Genomic DNA, 16,684 nt, shown 5'->3' with positions numbered 1-16,684 from the left:
TGAAGCTCGCGCTAAATTTGAAGTATCTGTAAAACATCGCCAATCTTGGGGATTTAGCTTTCTTTTAAATATGACATGCTTTTTTCGTTGCTTCTACAACAGTGTTATAACCTGTTTTGTGTACCTTTGAGGAACTGTTCCTTCCCGTATTAATTTATTTGATGTAAAACTCGCTATTTGACGTCAACACTATTTGTGCCAAATCTGGTGGACACTTACGTAGTTAGTATGGAGAGAAACGAGATTGTCTCTTAGGAAGGCGACAAAAGAATTTTTATTTGTTTTTTTATTTTAATGATATATTTTGCGTTTATTTTCTGTAGGTTTGAATATTACGTTTTCAACCACGCTGCAACAATCTTGTGGTCACTAATTCCTGTATCCGTTACGACGCTCACTATCTGCTCAGGACTGTTTATCATTTATGCTTCGTGTGGTCTTATGAACTAATTATTCACAATAAATTTCGGAGAAAGCATTTACTATAATTTAGGACTATGTTTTATGCCTACCACAGACTTTAAATGCGTATTTTCGCCATTTTTTGCGTGGTACTGTAGCTCCTCTCATCTACCTTTAACACAGGAGTGCAGGTTGGATAGTTTTGATTTACGCTGTTCATTATCTTTCCTCATGAACTATGCTTGCTCTGTAGCACTGATTAGCTTTCACTCAAGATAGTGTAGAATTCGCACGTGGGCAAACTGGTAATTTATCGTTCTGCTTGAAAGACAAGACGATGTTTTTTTTAAATTTTCAAAATGAGCTTATTTTTCGACTTAGTCTTCTTTTACGTCAACGTATTTCGTCTGGAGTTTTCCGATTCCTAGAATGTGGTACTGTAAAGGTCACAAAGTATCCATCAACTACACTACTGGCCATTAAAATTGCTACACCACGAAGAAATGCAGATGATAAATGGATATTCATTAGACAAATATATTATACTAGAACTGACATCTGATTACATTTTCACGTAATTCGGGTGCATAGATCCCGAGAAATCAGTACGCAGTAATAACGGCCTTGATACGACAGGGCATTGAGTCAAACAGAGATTGGATGGCGTGTACAGGTACAGCTGCCCATGCAGCTTCAACGCGATACCACAGTTCATCAGGAGTGGTGACTGGCGTATTGTGACGAGCCAGTTGCTCGGCCACCATTAACCAGACGTTTTCAATTGGTGAGAGATCTGGAGAATGTGCTGGCCAGGGCAGCAGTACAACATTTTCTGTATCCAGAAAGGTCCGTACAGGACCTGCAACATGCGGTCGTGCATTATCCTGCTGAAATGTAGGGTTTCGCAAGGATCGAATGAAGGGTAGAGCCACGGGTCGTAAAACATCTGAAATGTAACACCCACTATTCAAAGTGGAGTCAATGCGAACAAGAGGTGACCGAGACGTGTAACCAATGGCACCCCATACCGTTACGCCGGGTGATACGCCAGTATGGCGATGACGAATACACGCTTCCAATGTGCGTTCACCGCGATGTCGCCAAACACGGATGCGACCACCATGATGCTGTCAACAGAACCTGGATTCATCCGAAAAAATGACGTTTTGCCATTCGTGCACCCAGGTTCGTCGTTGAGTACACCATCGCAGGCGCTTCTGTCTGTGATGCAGCGTCAAGGGTAACCGCAGCCATGGTCTCCGAGCTGATAGTCCATGCTGCTGCAAACGTCGTCGAAGGCTGCACGATCCGTTACAGCCATGTGGATAAGATGCCTGTCACCTCGACTGCTAGTGATACGAGGCCGTTGGGATGCAGCACGGCGTTCCGTATTACCCTCCTGAACCCACCGATTCCATATTCTGCTAACAGTCATTGGATCTCGACCAACGCGAGCAGCAATGTCGCGATACTGTAAACCGCAATCGCGATAGGCTACAATCCGACCTTTATCAAAGTCGGAAACGTGATGGTACGCATTTCTCCACCTTACACGAGGCATCACAACAACGTTTCACAAGGCAACGCCGGTCAACTGCTGTTTGTGTATGAGAAATCGGTTGGAAACTTTCCTCATGTCAGCACGTTGTAGGTGTCGCCACCGGCGCCAACCTTGTGTGAATGCTCTGAAAAGCTGATCATTTGCACGTCATAGCATCTTCTTCCTGTGGGCTAAATTTCGCGTCTGTAGCAAGTCATCTTCGTGGTGTAGCAATTTTAATGGCCAGTAGTGTACTACTACCGCCCTTTCATTGCAGTTAGAAAGTTTTGCTCTTTATCAAGCATTCAACACTGTGGCCATTACGGGCATTCAACACTGTGGTAGTTACAGGTGCGGATCCAAGGAGCGTTTTTGTTTTTTCATACCGGTACATAAAATTACACATTTGTCTGCTAACTTTCGGTAATAAAGTAACGTGAAAGCTTAAGTCCTTGTACGCACTAGTAGACAAAATCGAGCGATTTTTGTATCTAGAAGGCGTCTACAGGCAATCGAGCCTTTTTGTGTATAGACAATTTAGAGACATATCTTGTCTATAGAGACGTTTTTACAAAAACATTGCGGAACTTTTGACTCCCGTTTGAAATGGGAGACATGAGACAATTCTTAGACAGTTTTGTGCAACAACTCCTAGCGTGGACGTGTTGATAGACATATCCTCTTTGCGCCATGGAAAATGCTTCTTTGGCTTTTTATTATTTTTGATTTTGGTTTGGATTTTCTGAGGATCTAGCATGCCATTAAATATTCTCTTATACGCTGGTGACCGTATAATCACACAGGAAACAGAAGATAATTTACAAAGAGCAGCGTACAGATTGAGCCAAAACGCGATGTATTACAACTTAGCTATAACTGCAAATAAGACGAAGATAATGGTTTCCTAATGAAAGAATCCAGTCAGACCTAAATTAATAATAAATGAGAAAAATTTAGACCAACTATTCCACTTCAATTATCTATGATGTGATACTACTTTTAACTATGATAAAGACATTGAGAAAAAGGTTACTAAAAATCAAGCTGTCTGCGGAGCAACTGGAAGAACTCTGGGAAGAAAAACAAGAAAAGAAATACAAGTGAAATTCTATAAAGATATGGTAGTACCTAATCTCGTATATGGTTCCGAATCATGAACAGTAACAAAAAAAAAATCATGTATGCAGGCAACAGAGATGAAGTTCATGAGATACGTAAGAGGCTGTAATAAAATGGATAAAATAAGGAATGAACCAATAAGATCAGATTTAAAATCTTTTTAGTTAGCGACAATGTCAGAAAACAGGCTACCAAAAAAGATAATGAATTATCGGACGACTGGAAAGACAGAACTAGACAGACCTCGTAAGAGAAGGATGAGTGTGTGATGTAGACCGAAAAAGGTGACTACAACACCTAATCTTTGGAAGGAGATGATGATGATTTTTATTGTCGTTAAGTCACTTATCAAGGTGAGGCCAACGGAGAAAGTGTTGCAGCTGAATTAAGATTTTCACGTGGCGTCGTATCTGTGGGAAATTAGTAATTCCGAACATAAAAATCGCAACAAGATGAAGTTGGATATCAGAGACCTTTCCAAAAACTATCAATGAGTGATACTGAAGAAAAAAGCATGCTGTCTTCTATTTTCGAAGTAAAAGTAAATTACAGCCGAAACGAGACTTCTCCCCCCCTCCCTCCTCCACCCCCTTCCGCAAAGACTTCGCGTTCCCAATAACGTCCCCTCTTTCGATTTGTTTTTTGTTTCATTCTCCATTATTATCACTGTATAAGCCCCTATCCCAACGAAGTCAGCCATATTTAGCAAATGTCGAGGAACAAGGCATTCAAGTGTGTAGACGAGACAAAGTATCCAGACTGTGTATATAAATTGTCTAGCTACATGCCTGCAGACGGTCCTTCTACAGTGTCTATCACCTGCCTCGAGATGACTGAGTATTTGTGTTGTCCTTATCATTTCATCATCATTCATGCAAGTGGCAAGATTGGACTGAGAAAAGGTTGGGAATTTGTATGAGCGCTGATAACCGCGCAGTTGAGCGCCCCACAATCCAAACATCATCATCATCATCATCATCTACAGTGTCTATAGACAATCGCTCGATTTAGTATACAGATGTGTACTTACGTTAAGAGACTCGAAAACGGTAAAGAATTCTGGAAATGAGAGAATATGTTTAAGACAACGTACTTTGCAGTTGCGTGTATGAGGCCCTGGCTTGTGACCTGACAGGCTGGTGCATCCAGTCACAGGCTGGCCATATCTGCTGTGAAACAAATCTGACTCGTCCCGTGAGTGCACAGGTAGGAACGGCGAAGCATAGGAAGGCGTGTGAGGCAAGACAGCGAGCGAAAAACTCTTCAGCAGGCAAAAGTAACATAAAGACTCATTTTCCAAACGCAGGCGGAAACGAAAGAAGAATCAGCATACCTCTCATGTACACGTTCGAATAGCCATATCTGACCTACGTTCTACTGCTAAGTGAAAATGTGAAACACAAATAATGGTGAGCACACACTACGAATTTATATTGTGTAAATTATGACGTCAAAGTTGTTTGACTTTGTTGTTATAGTTCTTAAATCAACTGCGCGCCACATTTCCTTTTCAAATTTTTGGACAAATGCTTTTCATTTGTCGCGGTTCTATGAATCTCTGTCTTGAAAGTTATGCTAAACCGGTGACTAAGCTCTGACGTAAACAAATTATGATGGTGAGTATATTATATTATTTTATGTATTTTACTGCAACAAAACAAATTTTTTGTTGCACTAAAGTCTTCTAGGGATCAATTTCCAATATCAATTCTCAGTCCTTTGTCGTTCTTTCCTTCACTGGTCTTTTTTCCTGTCTTCAGACCACTTTGTTCCAGTTTTCTTTCCCCTACCGACTTGCAATCCTTCCATTTTAGAGCTTTTGCTCTAAAAATCTCCCTGTCCAATACTTCTTCTTCTCTTATGTTATTCTTTTGATGGCGGTTACCGCTGAAACAAATCGTTTTCGGGTATATCCTTTTCTTGGTTTATTTATGTCTATTATTTCCTGTAATAAACGTATAAAATGAAAAAAAAAGATTGAAAAATTTTGATTCGCTCAGTTTCAAGGCATATAGAATCGACATATTAAACTAAATAGGCAAATAAAAGAAAACTTGTCCGTCCACTTTTCGTTGTTTTTCTCGAAAAGTGATAAGTGTTAGAATGGTTATCACTGTTAGCATTCAACCGCGATTCTTATACATATATTTTAACAACGCATTTCAAGAGACAATGCTCTCATCTTCAGGTTGTAAAGTCTATGTCATGAAATTAAACGGACTAAAAAGACAAAATACCATCACAAATAGTTGGGAAGTCCATAGAGTAAAACAGAATTAAAAGTATATTGGACTGTGGGTCCTCGTCTTACATTGAAGTTGTTGACACAAGTCGATGGTCGTCCCATAGCTACCAAATATGCTGTCGCGCTGCGCCGGCTCGGGAGCTGTTGTGGACTGACGTGCCTAGGTGTTGTGCCGTGGTTACAGCCGTGTGCTTGACGGTAACGCTATGCTATTGGGCGCCTGATTTCTTTATTGCATTGGTCTGCCATCATTAGCCTCTCGCAAGCTCCGTCAGTGACATGCTACAAGTTTAAAGTCGCATACCTACTCTAAAATAATTCTAAAAACCCGCTAAAAATCTCATTTCTTTAAAATTATCTTGTGCATTTAGAATATTGCTTTGTTTCTTTTCATGGATAGCTATCTCGAATTCCTCTAGTAACTCAAGTTTCCTCCCTTTTTTTTCTACATGCAATATTTCTACGTTGTCTTCTATGCTATTAAGGGGATGGCTTGTTTCATATATATGGTTCGCAACAGCTGATTTGTCATAATTTCCTAACCTGAACGCATCTTTATGTTCTTTATACCGGATCGCGAATGATCTTCCTGTCTGCCCTATATATTTTGCATCACAAGTTCTGCACGGAATCTTATAAACTCCCGATCTTTCAAACTTATTTCTCTTCTCGCCACAACACCTAGGCACGTCAGTGCACAACAGCTCCCGAGCCGGCGCAGCGCGACAGCATATTTGGTAGCTATGGGACGGCCATCGACTTGTGTCAACAACTTCAATGTAAGACGAGGACCCACAGTCCGATATACTTTTATTTCGGTTTTACTCTATGGACTTCCCAACTATTTGTGATGGTATTTTGTCTTTTTAGTCCGTTTAATTTCATGACATAGACTTTACAACCTGAAGATGAGAGCATTGTCTCTTGAAACGCGTTGTTAAAATATATGTATAAGAATTGCGGTTGAATGCTAACAGTGATAACCAGTATAACGACAACTGCTACCTCGACTCCATAATGGGTTATATTAAATCGTTAGTGTCAGGCGAGACATTGAGGTTAGTGTATAAATACAAAAATTTAAGACGTAAGTTATTAAAAACTGCCGCAAACATAAACTTTAACAAAGAATGTGTGAAGAGTCATGTTATCCCGAATTACGTGAAGTTGAAACTTAGTGATTGTAAGTCATGGGCGGGACGACTAGCTGTTGAAAAAGCAAAAAAGTTTTGGATACGCGCAGAAATTAAATATCTGTTTAAAAAGAAAGACTTAATTAAAAAACAAATAGTTCAAGCAGAGACTAAGGTCAAGGAAATATTGCCGGTGAACGTATGGGAAGAGGTTACATGTAGACTTCACAAAATACTACAGAAGGAGTTTACAAAGAAAAAAGAAAAACAAGATAAAAAACTTCGTAAATTAATTAATAACACGCGCGAAGATGAAAAAGATCAACAACAAAGCCTTTCGTCTTTAGATTTTTATCCACAGGTGGTTAACAAAACGAATATTGTATTTGATAATACAGAAGTAGAAATGTTAAATAAGGCATTAAAGTTTAATATTGAGCCGTCATTTAACAAGAAGGTCGCGAAAGAAGTAATTGCCCTCACGAAAATGACAACAGAAATTGCCAAATTAAATAATAACGTAACCGGGCATGTCGGTCATAAGCTACATAAAATAGTAAAAAATGAACTAAATAAGCGAAATAGTGTTAATCATAAGATTAGAGCAGACCGACTAACTGTCGATTCTATAAATAAAAAGCTTAATGAAGTGAAAGCTATTGTCACGAAAGCGGATAAGGGGAATACGGTTGTAATATTAAAAGAGGAGGAGTACGTTTCGAAGACCTTAGCGTTTTTTGCCGAAATTAGCATTACGGAAATTCCGAAAGACATAACAGCCAATTTCCAAATTAAACTAAAAAATGTTCTTAAACGCACACACTTCCTGCTGACAGAAGCCGAAAAAAGAGGCCGGCCGAAGTGGCCGTGCGGTTAAAGGCGCTGCAGTCTGGAACCGCAAGACTGCTACGGTCGCAGGTTCGAATCCTGCCTCGGGCATGGGTGTTTGTGATGTCCTTAGGTTAGTTAGGTTTAACTAGTTCTAAGTTCTAGGGGACTAATGACCTCAGAAGTTGAGTCCCATAGTGCTCAGAGCCATTTGAACCGAAAAAAGAAGATGTGTTATCATGAATCCAACGGCCCCCAAATTAAGATCACAGGTGAAGATACATAAAGATCTGCAGCCGGTTCGTCCGATTGTTAACGGTCGAAATAGTCCAGCACATAAAATAACGAAAATGTTGGACCAAATTCTGAAAAAGACTTACGTGTATAAAAATAACTATTCGGTGCGTAGTAGTATGACCATGATAGGTGAAGTTAAAGATACGCCAGTCACTGACACTTCCCGTTTGGTTTCGTTGGATGTTAGGAACTTTTAGTCCAGTGTTCCGGTTAACGAAACTATAGAAATCATTAAGAGAAATTTCCCTAAATACGGTAAAATTTCAACGCAAGAGACAATTGAATTTATTGAACTCCTACAGCTCATTACAAGTTTTAATTATTTTACGTTTAATAACAAATTTTATATTCAGGACGATGGGTCAGCCATGGGGTCCAGTATTTCAGGAACTATGGCGGACATTTTAATTAATGACCGTGAAGATAAAGTTCTAAATCCTGACGATAACATTATGGATAAAATTGTTTATTACAAACGTTATGTAGACGACACTCTGTTACTTGTCGATGGTTCCCGTGAGGACATTGAGGAAATAGTAAAAAAGTTTAACGACGCACATAATAAAATAGAATTTACCGTGGAGTATGAAACTGACAATTGTTTACAGTTCCGGGACCTGAATATAAAACATGCATGGCAACAAACATGCGTTCTCCGTTTATAGAAAACAAACTACGACTGATGCCGTGATCCTGAATGATTCATGCCATCCGCAGGCTTATAAAGAAGCTGCTTTCCGTAGTCTCGTGCATAGGGCAGTCAATATACCTATGAGTGAAAAAGATAGGGAGACTGAAATAAATGCCGTTAAAAGAATAGCGATGAATAACGGTTACAGAAGAGATATGGTTAAAAAACTGTTACGAAAAAGTAATAAGCGCAAAAAGAATAAATCTGATGGAGAGAAAGTGAAAATTATCACGATGCCATACTACGGAACAGTCTCACAAAAGATAGCAAATGTTTTTAAGCCATACGATGTCAAAATAGCTTTTCAGACTAATAACCTAGTGAGGTATAGCCTTAAGCACGACATTGGCGAGAAGAGAAATAAGTTTGAAAGATCGGGAGTTTATAAGATTCAGTGCAGAACTTGTGATGCAAAATATATAGGGCAGACAGGAAGATCATTCGCGATCCGGTATAAAGAACATAAAGATGCGTTCAGGTTAGGAAATTATGACAAATCAGCTGTTGCGAACCATATATATGAAACAGGCCATCCCCTTAATAGCATAGAAGACAACGTAGAAATATTGCATGTAGAAAAAAAGGGAGGAAACTTGATTTAATAGAGGAATTCGAGATAGCTATCCATGAAAAGAAACAAAGCAATATTCTAAATGCACAAGATAATTTTAAAGAAATGAGATTTTTTAGCGGGGTTTTGGAGTTATTTTAGAGTAGGTATGCGACTTTAAACTTGTAGCATGTCACTGACGGAGTTTGCGAGAGGCTAATGATGGCAGACCAATGCAATAAGGAAATCAGGCGCCCAATAGCATAGCGTTACCGTCAAGCACACGGCTGTAACCACGCCGCAACACCTAGGCACGTCAGTCTACAACAGCTCCCGAGCCGGCGCAGCGCGACGGCATATTTGGTAGCTATGGGACGGCCATCGACTTGTGTCAACAACTTCAATGTAAGACGAGGACCCACAGTCCAATATACTTTTAATTCTGTTTTACTCTATGGACTTCCCAACTATTTGTGATGGTATTTTGTCTTTTTAGTCCGTTTAATTTCATGACATAGACTTTACAACCTGAAGATGAGAGCATTGTCTCTTGAAACGCGTTGTTAAAATATATGTATAAGAATCGCGGTTGAATGCTAACAGTGACGACAACTGCTACCTCGACTCCATAATGGATTATATTAAAAAAAGTGTTAGAATACTACAGAAAATCACAAGTATTCTCCTAATGATTCTAATTTTTTGAAACTCTGCTCAAAAATCATGTTGTAATCAGGGATCGTACCACTAATTGGTCATTACGAATAGACAGTGCTAAAGAGTGAAACCGCAGGTCGAAGAACTCTGTTTCTCTCGTTAATTTGTCCGTGTCAAGGGCTACAAGCAGATAAAGCCATATTATGTAGACACAGCAGCGGATCAGGTGCTTTCTATTTTTATTTTATACTATTAATGAGTTGTTGTTAAGTTTTTGATTTATTACTGTTATCATAATCTCCTTCATCTTTCACTATTTCGTACAAATCAAAGTCAAATATTTAATTTTTCAAAGTAAATGAAGCGTTGTATTTCATTGCAAAGTCACTTCGTAAAAATATTTCCGGACTAGGAATGGTGCCATTGTGCAATACAATGGATTTCCGGCGGCGACAGCAAGAAACTAACGTATAGACCAGGTGGGGGTAAGTCTTCGTGCACAGCGCGTACACGCGTACCTTAAGCCACGATACACGGCAACAGGGACATTATTGTCTCAGTGATGCTGCATCAATTCTTATGCCATGTGTTTGTTGCTCGTTTCTGTCGGCGTTGTTATTAAAATGGCACTATTCGCTTTTCTCGCCGGCCGTTCTGACCGAGCGGTTCTAGGCGCTTCAGTTTGGAACCGCGCGACCGCTACGGTCGCAGGTGCGAATCCTGCCTCGGGCATGGATGTGTGTGATGTCCTTAGGTTAGTTAGGTTTAAGTAGTTCTAAGTTCTACGGGACTGATGAACTCAGATGTTAAGTCCCATAGTGCTCAGAGCCATTTGAACCATTTTTTTCGCTTTTCTCATTGTCTATAGGAACGCAATATTTCAAACCGATGTAAAATTTACAAATAAAAATTACTCCCTTTTTTAAAAAAAAAGGTTTATTTGGAAATGAAAAATTTTAGCACTGCTGCTACAGCTGATATTTCAGTTGTTTACTCCGTTACAACCGAGACCAAAGAAATACCGAAATTTCCAGTTATTTAGAACTAAAGTAACCGTATCGGTTTTAGCCGACCGGTTTCTCAAAAATGTTCAAATGAAGAGCACAAGGCAAAAATGATGATAGTCAATTTTTTCCCATTTTCAGGTTAGGACAGGAATTTGTAGCTCAAATACGGCCGAATTTGTAGGGGGGTGTACATGGGAAGAATGCTGGCAGTTACTAAGTTATTTGCCATTTTATTTTTGTTGTGGACGGTGAAACCGATGAACGTCATCTGTGTTCATGGCACATATGATGAGAGTCATTTCACAAGGTTGGCGAAACCTGCTTGATCAGGAGTTCAACGTGCTGTCTTCATTCTTTTGTTTACTTTATGTTTGTGGTTAGAAAGTTGTCAAAATTTATAGCTTGTCTTCTTGGTAGTAGTTTCTGTGAATATGAGTGAATTAAGTGAGTCAGTGTGGATGAAGATTGTGAAAACATCAGTAAACCTAGCACAAAGAAGAGAAAATCACATGGAAGAGTAAGAGATCTGATGAAAAAACTGAAAGTGTGTACTCACGAAACTGGGCCCGATTGCAGATGTAAAAGACTACAGTGTTTTGATAGAGTTTGTGAAGGTGAAAGAAATAGATTAATTTCTCATTTTAATAGTTTATAATCCACTGATTCTCAGTCCACATACTTGGCTGGGCTTATCAATGTTTATGACATCAAAAATCTCAGATCAAGAAAGCCTGAAAATGAATCACGTTTTAATGATAAGAGCTACACCTACAAAGTAAGAATAAAGGATGGTGATAATTTTATTGACACCCCTATGTGTTATAAAGCATTTTTGTCTATTTTTGGTGTAACTGGAAGAAGGGTTCAAACTATTCAAACGAGCTTGAAAGAAACACGTGAACCCCCAACAGACAAGAGAGGAAAGTATGACCACAAACATTGTAGGACCTCAGAAGAAGTTAAGCAAAGTGTCATTGATCACATTGCATCATTCAAGGGCCGTACAAGCCATTATAGTTTTGATAAAACTAAAAAAAAACATACTTGCCAGACACTTTAAATTTGAAAAAAATGTACACATTGTACAAGACAGGCAGGCTTAATGGTAAGATTGTGTCCTATGAATATTATAGACAGATATTCGTATCTAACTTTAACATAGCTTTCGGATATCCCGAAAGCGACACCTGCAGTGCATGTGACAGGTACCAAGCAGAAATGAAAGCTCTAAACCTCCATCTGGAACAGGCTAATGATGACAAGGAAAAAGCAAATATCATAAGCAGCATTAAGACAAAACAAAATTTCAAGGAAAAGGGAGGATACTGAGGCACTTACCATTGATTTTAAAAAAAAAAAAAAAATTTAAGCTCAACTAAGTTGACCACAAATGACGTTTACTACCAGCGTCAGTTGTCATTGTATTTGTTCATTGTCCACAGTCTATCTACGGGAAATGCAACTTTTTTTGCTTACCCACAAACAGAAGAAGGTAAAGGTGCAGACGAAGTAGTATCGATGTTGCACTAGTATATCTTCACCATGTTAAAGTCCAATGTCAAAAACTTGTACATATTTTGCGATTCTTGTAGCGGACAGAACAAGAACTACACAATGTTTCACTTCTGTCATTATGTGGAACAAGTCCTAAAAAAACTAGACTCCATAACAATCATATTCCCTATTCGCAGCCACTCTTACCTAGAATGCGATAGAGATATGGCCCTGGTAAACAGAAAATTTCCCGCAGAGATACCAGAACATTGGGTAAATGAAAGAAAGAATGCCAGAGTAAAGCCTTCGCCTTTTACTGTGATTGAAGCTGACCAAAACCTATTTAGAAAATGGACTGCTTTTTTGGAAAATCACTATCACAAGAAATGCCCATTCGCTACACGACCAATTCGTGAAATAAAATTTTCAAAAGCCCATTGTAGGTTAGTTGAACACAGATCATCTTACGCTGGGTACTTTCTTATGTCACTGATCCTAACACAACACCAACTTACCAAGCTTTCAAGAGAGACAGAAGACCCTGGTGATAACAGGTCCTTCTCTTTACCACCAATTCTGTGTAAAGGTAAGAGAAAATGACTCAACACTTTACCTTTGCTTTCACATATCAATAATCTGTAGACCTATAATGAATTACAGAATAATTCCTCATATCAATAGTGTAACCTTGAAAGTAATGAAAACTTATCAGTATAGGAAATATTTTTGCCGTTATTGCAACAGATGTGTAGTTAGGTTATTAGTTAAATTCATAATATGCTATGTAAGTAGGTAGGTTAATATTTTATGACAAAAACCACCAGCAGGTTCCTTTGTTTTAGCCCAAAAGTTTGCTTATTTCCAGATCTGATTAAACTAAAACCTGGAAAGTATCAAGACCTGCAGCATCTCAAGCAGTTTTGCAATCCATCTGCTCAAAAGTACTTTGAAGAACTTCCTCATTGACAAAACATAAGTTGTTGGGTTGGGTTGTTTGGGGAAGGAGACCAGACAGCGAGGTCCTCGGTCTCATCGGATTAGGGAAGGATGGGGAAGGAAGACGGACGTGGCCTTTCAAAGGAACCATCCCGGAATTGCCTGGAACGATTTAGGGAAATCACGGAAAAATTAAATCAGGATGGCCGGACGCGGGATTGAACTGTCGTCCTCCCGAATGCGAGTCCAGTGTGCTAACCACTGCGCCACCTCACTCGGTTTATAAGTTGTAAATAACAGTATTAAAATAAAATCTATATGGGCCTAATGTGTTAAAATCTAGAATATTATAAATCTTATAAAATAAACAGTAAACAGAATTTGTTTATAAGTTACAAGATCCACTAAAGAAGCACAGAAAGATAGTAGACTTTCATCGTTTTCACTAAGTTTTTTATGACTACCATCACTTTTACCACGTTTTTTGTGTACCTATTTAAGTTCTTAATTAATAAAGTACCTTAAAATTGAAAATGTGTTTATTGTTTTACATTTATTAACTAAACAAATAGATATAGAACAATAAAAATGTTGTTGTGATAATTATACGGTGAACGTTTATGATGTATGAGAGACTAGAGCAGAAAATTCGTCGTCCTGAAAAGTTACAAAAAAGTGACTATCATCATTTTTGCCTTGTGCTCTTCAAACGTGTGTGAAACCTTGTTGGACTTAACTGCTAAGGTCATCAGTCCCTAAGCTTACAATACTTAACCTAAATTATCCTAAGGACAAACACACACACCCATGCCCGAGGGAGGACTCGAACCTCCGCCGGGACCAGCCGCACAGTCCATGACTGCAGCGCCCCAGACCGCTAGGCTAATCCCGCGCGGTGACCAGTTTCTCCCATCCCTACCTTGACTCCAGGTAATTGTTTATTTCTTTACCTAAATTATTTGAATATCGGTTTGGTGAGTCAGTTGTCATCCACTGTGTAAATACGTCAAAAAAATAGTAATCTCCTCGTCCTTATAGTTTCCGATATGTTTTCTGTTCAGACAAAGTTCATCGTTGCTTCTTAATTTCCAAAATGCTGCATTTCTGTAGGGTCGTAATATTTTCCAAGGGACGTTTGATAATTAATGCAACACATATTTTTTCCTGAAAGCAGGTTGATTTTATTCGGGATTCCAATACGCTTTATTATTCCCCACTATTTTGGCTACAAAGCCCCATTTTTCAATATAACCTCTGTTCGAAGCGACGGCCTTACGCCACCCTACTGGGAGGGCCGGTATGCCCACATGGTACCACTCTACTAGTCGACGTCGGAGCCAACGTCTTGCTGCATCAGTAACCTCCCCATCATCCATAAACTGCTTCCCGCAGAATGCATACGTCATTGGGAAAAACAGATGAAAGTTGGAAGGTGCGACATCTGGGCTGTACGGTGGATGAGGAAGAACAGTCCAATGAAGTTTTGTGAGTTCATCTCGGGTGCGAAGACTCGTATGAGGCGTTGCGTTGTCGTCTACATCCACATCTACATCTACATCCATACTCCGCAAGCCACCTGACGGCTCGTATTGTTCGTGGAAAGAAGGATTGTCGGTATGCCTCTGTGTGGGCTCTAATCTCTCTGATTTTATCCTCATGGTCTCTTCGCGAGATATACGTAGGAGGGAGCAATATACTGCTTGACTCCTCGGTGAAGGTATGTTCTCGAAACTTCAACAAAAGCCCGTACCGAGCTACTGAGCGTCTCTCCTGTAGAGTCTTCCACTGGAGTTTATCTATCATCTCCGTAACGCTTTCGCGATTGCTAAACGATCCTGTAACGAAGCGCGCTGCTCTCCGTTGGATCTTCTCTATCTGTTCTGTCAACCCTATCTGGTACGGATCCCAAACTGTTGAGCAGTATTCAAGTAGTGGGCGAATAAGCGTACTGTAACCTACTTCCTTTGTTTTCGGATTGCATTTCCTTAGGATTCTTCCAACGAATCTCAGTGTGGCATTTGCCTTACCGACCATCAACTTTATATGATCATTCCATTTTAAATCACTCCTAATGCGTACTCCCAGATAATTTATGGAATTAACTGCTTCCAATTGCTGACCTGCTATATTGTAGCTAAATGATAAAGGATCTACCTTTCTGTGTATTCGCAGCACATTACACTTGTCTACATTGAGATTCAATTGCCATTCCCTGCACCATGCGTCAATTCGCTGCAGATCCTCCTGCATTTCAGTACAATTTTCCATTGTGTCAACCTCTCGATATACCACAGCATCGTCCGCAAAAAGCCTCAGTGCACTTCCGATGTCATCCACAAGGTCATTTATGTGTATTGTGAATAGCAACGGTCCTACGACACTCCCCTGCGGCACACCTGAAATCACTCATGGGCAAGGAGAAGTTCGTTTGAATTTTTGTGGCGACGAACACGCTGAAGTCGTTTCTTCAACTTTGTAAGAGTAGCAAAATACACTTCAGAGTTGATTGTTGCACCATGAGGGAGGACATCAAACAGAATAACCCCTTCAGAGGCCCAGAAGACCGGCACTATGACTTTGCCGGCTGAGTTTGCGATTTTGGACTTTTTCTTCAGAGAAGAGGTGGTGTGGCGCCACTACATGGCTTATCGTTTTGTTTCTGGTTCGAAGTGATGAATCCATGTTTCATCACCTGTGAGGAAGTTCGACAAAAAATTGTCACGATCACCCTCGTAACGCGCAAACAGTTCCACACAAATGGTCCTTCGTTGCTCTTTATGGTCTTCTGTTAGATGGTGAGGAATCCAGCGAGCACACACTTTTGAGTTCCCCAGCTGGTGGGTGAGTGTCTCAGCACTACCAACAGAGACGTTCAGTTGAGCAGCGAGATGTTTGACTGTGATTCCTCGATCACCTAGGATGAGAGTGTCCGCACGTTCCAACACTGCAAGAGTCGCAGCTGTTTACGGCCGGCCGTCACATGGGAGATCGGATAGGTTTGCCCGACCTTGTTGCGATGATAGACGCCTCGCCCGCCTCATCGAGCTTTTGTTCACTGCCAGGTCTCCGTTGACATTCTGCAAGCGCCTGTGAGTATTTGCATTGCTCTAGTTTTCCACCAAAAGATACTCAATGACAGCTCTATTCTTGGAACGCACCTCCGCTGCAGATGCCATTTTGAATGCTACATATAGCGCCGTCACTTATCGGATCTTCATGAAGCTATAGGGGCCGAAGCAAGAATATTCCACCATGTCCCACAACAAATTCCTCATTTTTTTCAACCGAAATTGGCCAAGGAAAAAATGTGTTGCATTACTTTCTGAATACCCCTCATACATAAATTCTTCTCTTTAATATTTCTAATTTACCATGCTAATAAACTAATGCTAGATAGGCCCTAGTTCTGGTTTCATTATTGTGCTGTAGCGCTTAATTTTAAGGTTTTTAGATAAGCACTTTTTGCTACAGGTTAACTTACTTGTACCATGCACTTTTTCCATTTTTTGTATCCTTTCCTCTAAAACCATTTACTTGAATAGTTTCCTTCAAATATTTGGATTTTTTAGCTTTTGTATTTGGCCAATAGCGGTTATTAAATATTTTGGAGCACTTTTTATATTTGTCATAACTTTTGTAAAAATATATTATAATTAATATAATTTATATTTGTCATAATTTTTGTTTTAAAGCAAAACGAGGATAATGGAATGTAGTCGAATTAAGTCAGGTGATGCTGAGGGAATTAGATTAGGAAATGAGACACTTAAAGTAGTAAAGGAGTT

The sequence above is a fragment of the Schistocerca serialis genome, chromosome 3 (assembly GCF_023864345.2).
Source record: "Schistocerca serialis cubense isolate TAMUIC-IGC-003099 chromosome 3, iqSchSeri2.2, whole genome shotgun sequence".
Classification (NCBI taxonomy): Eukaryota; Metazoa; Arthropoda; class Insecta; order Orthoptera; family Acrididae; genus Schistocerca; species Schistocerca serialis.
This window is presented reverse-complemented; position numbering follows the sequence as displayed.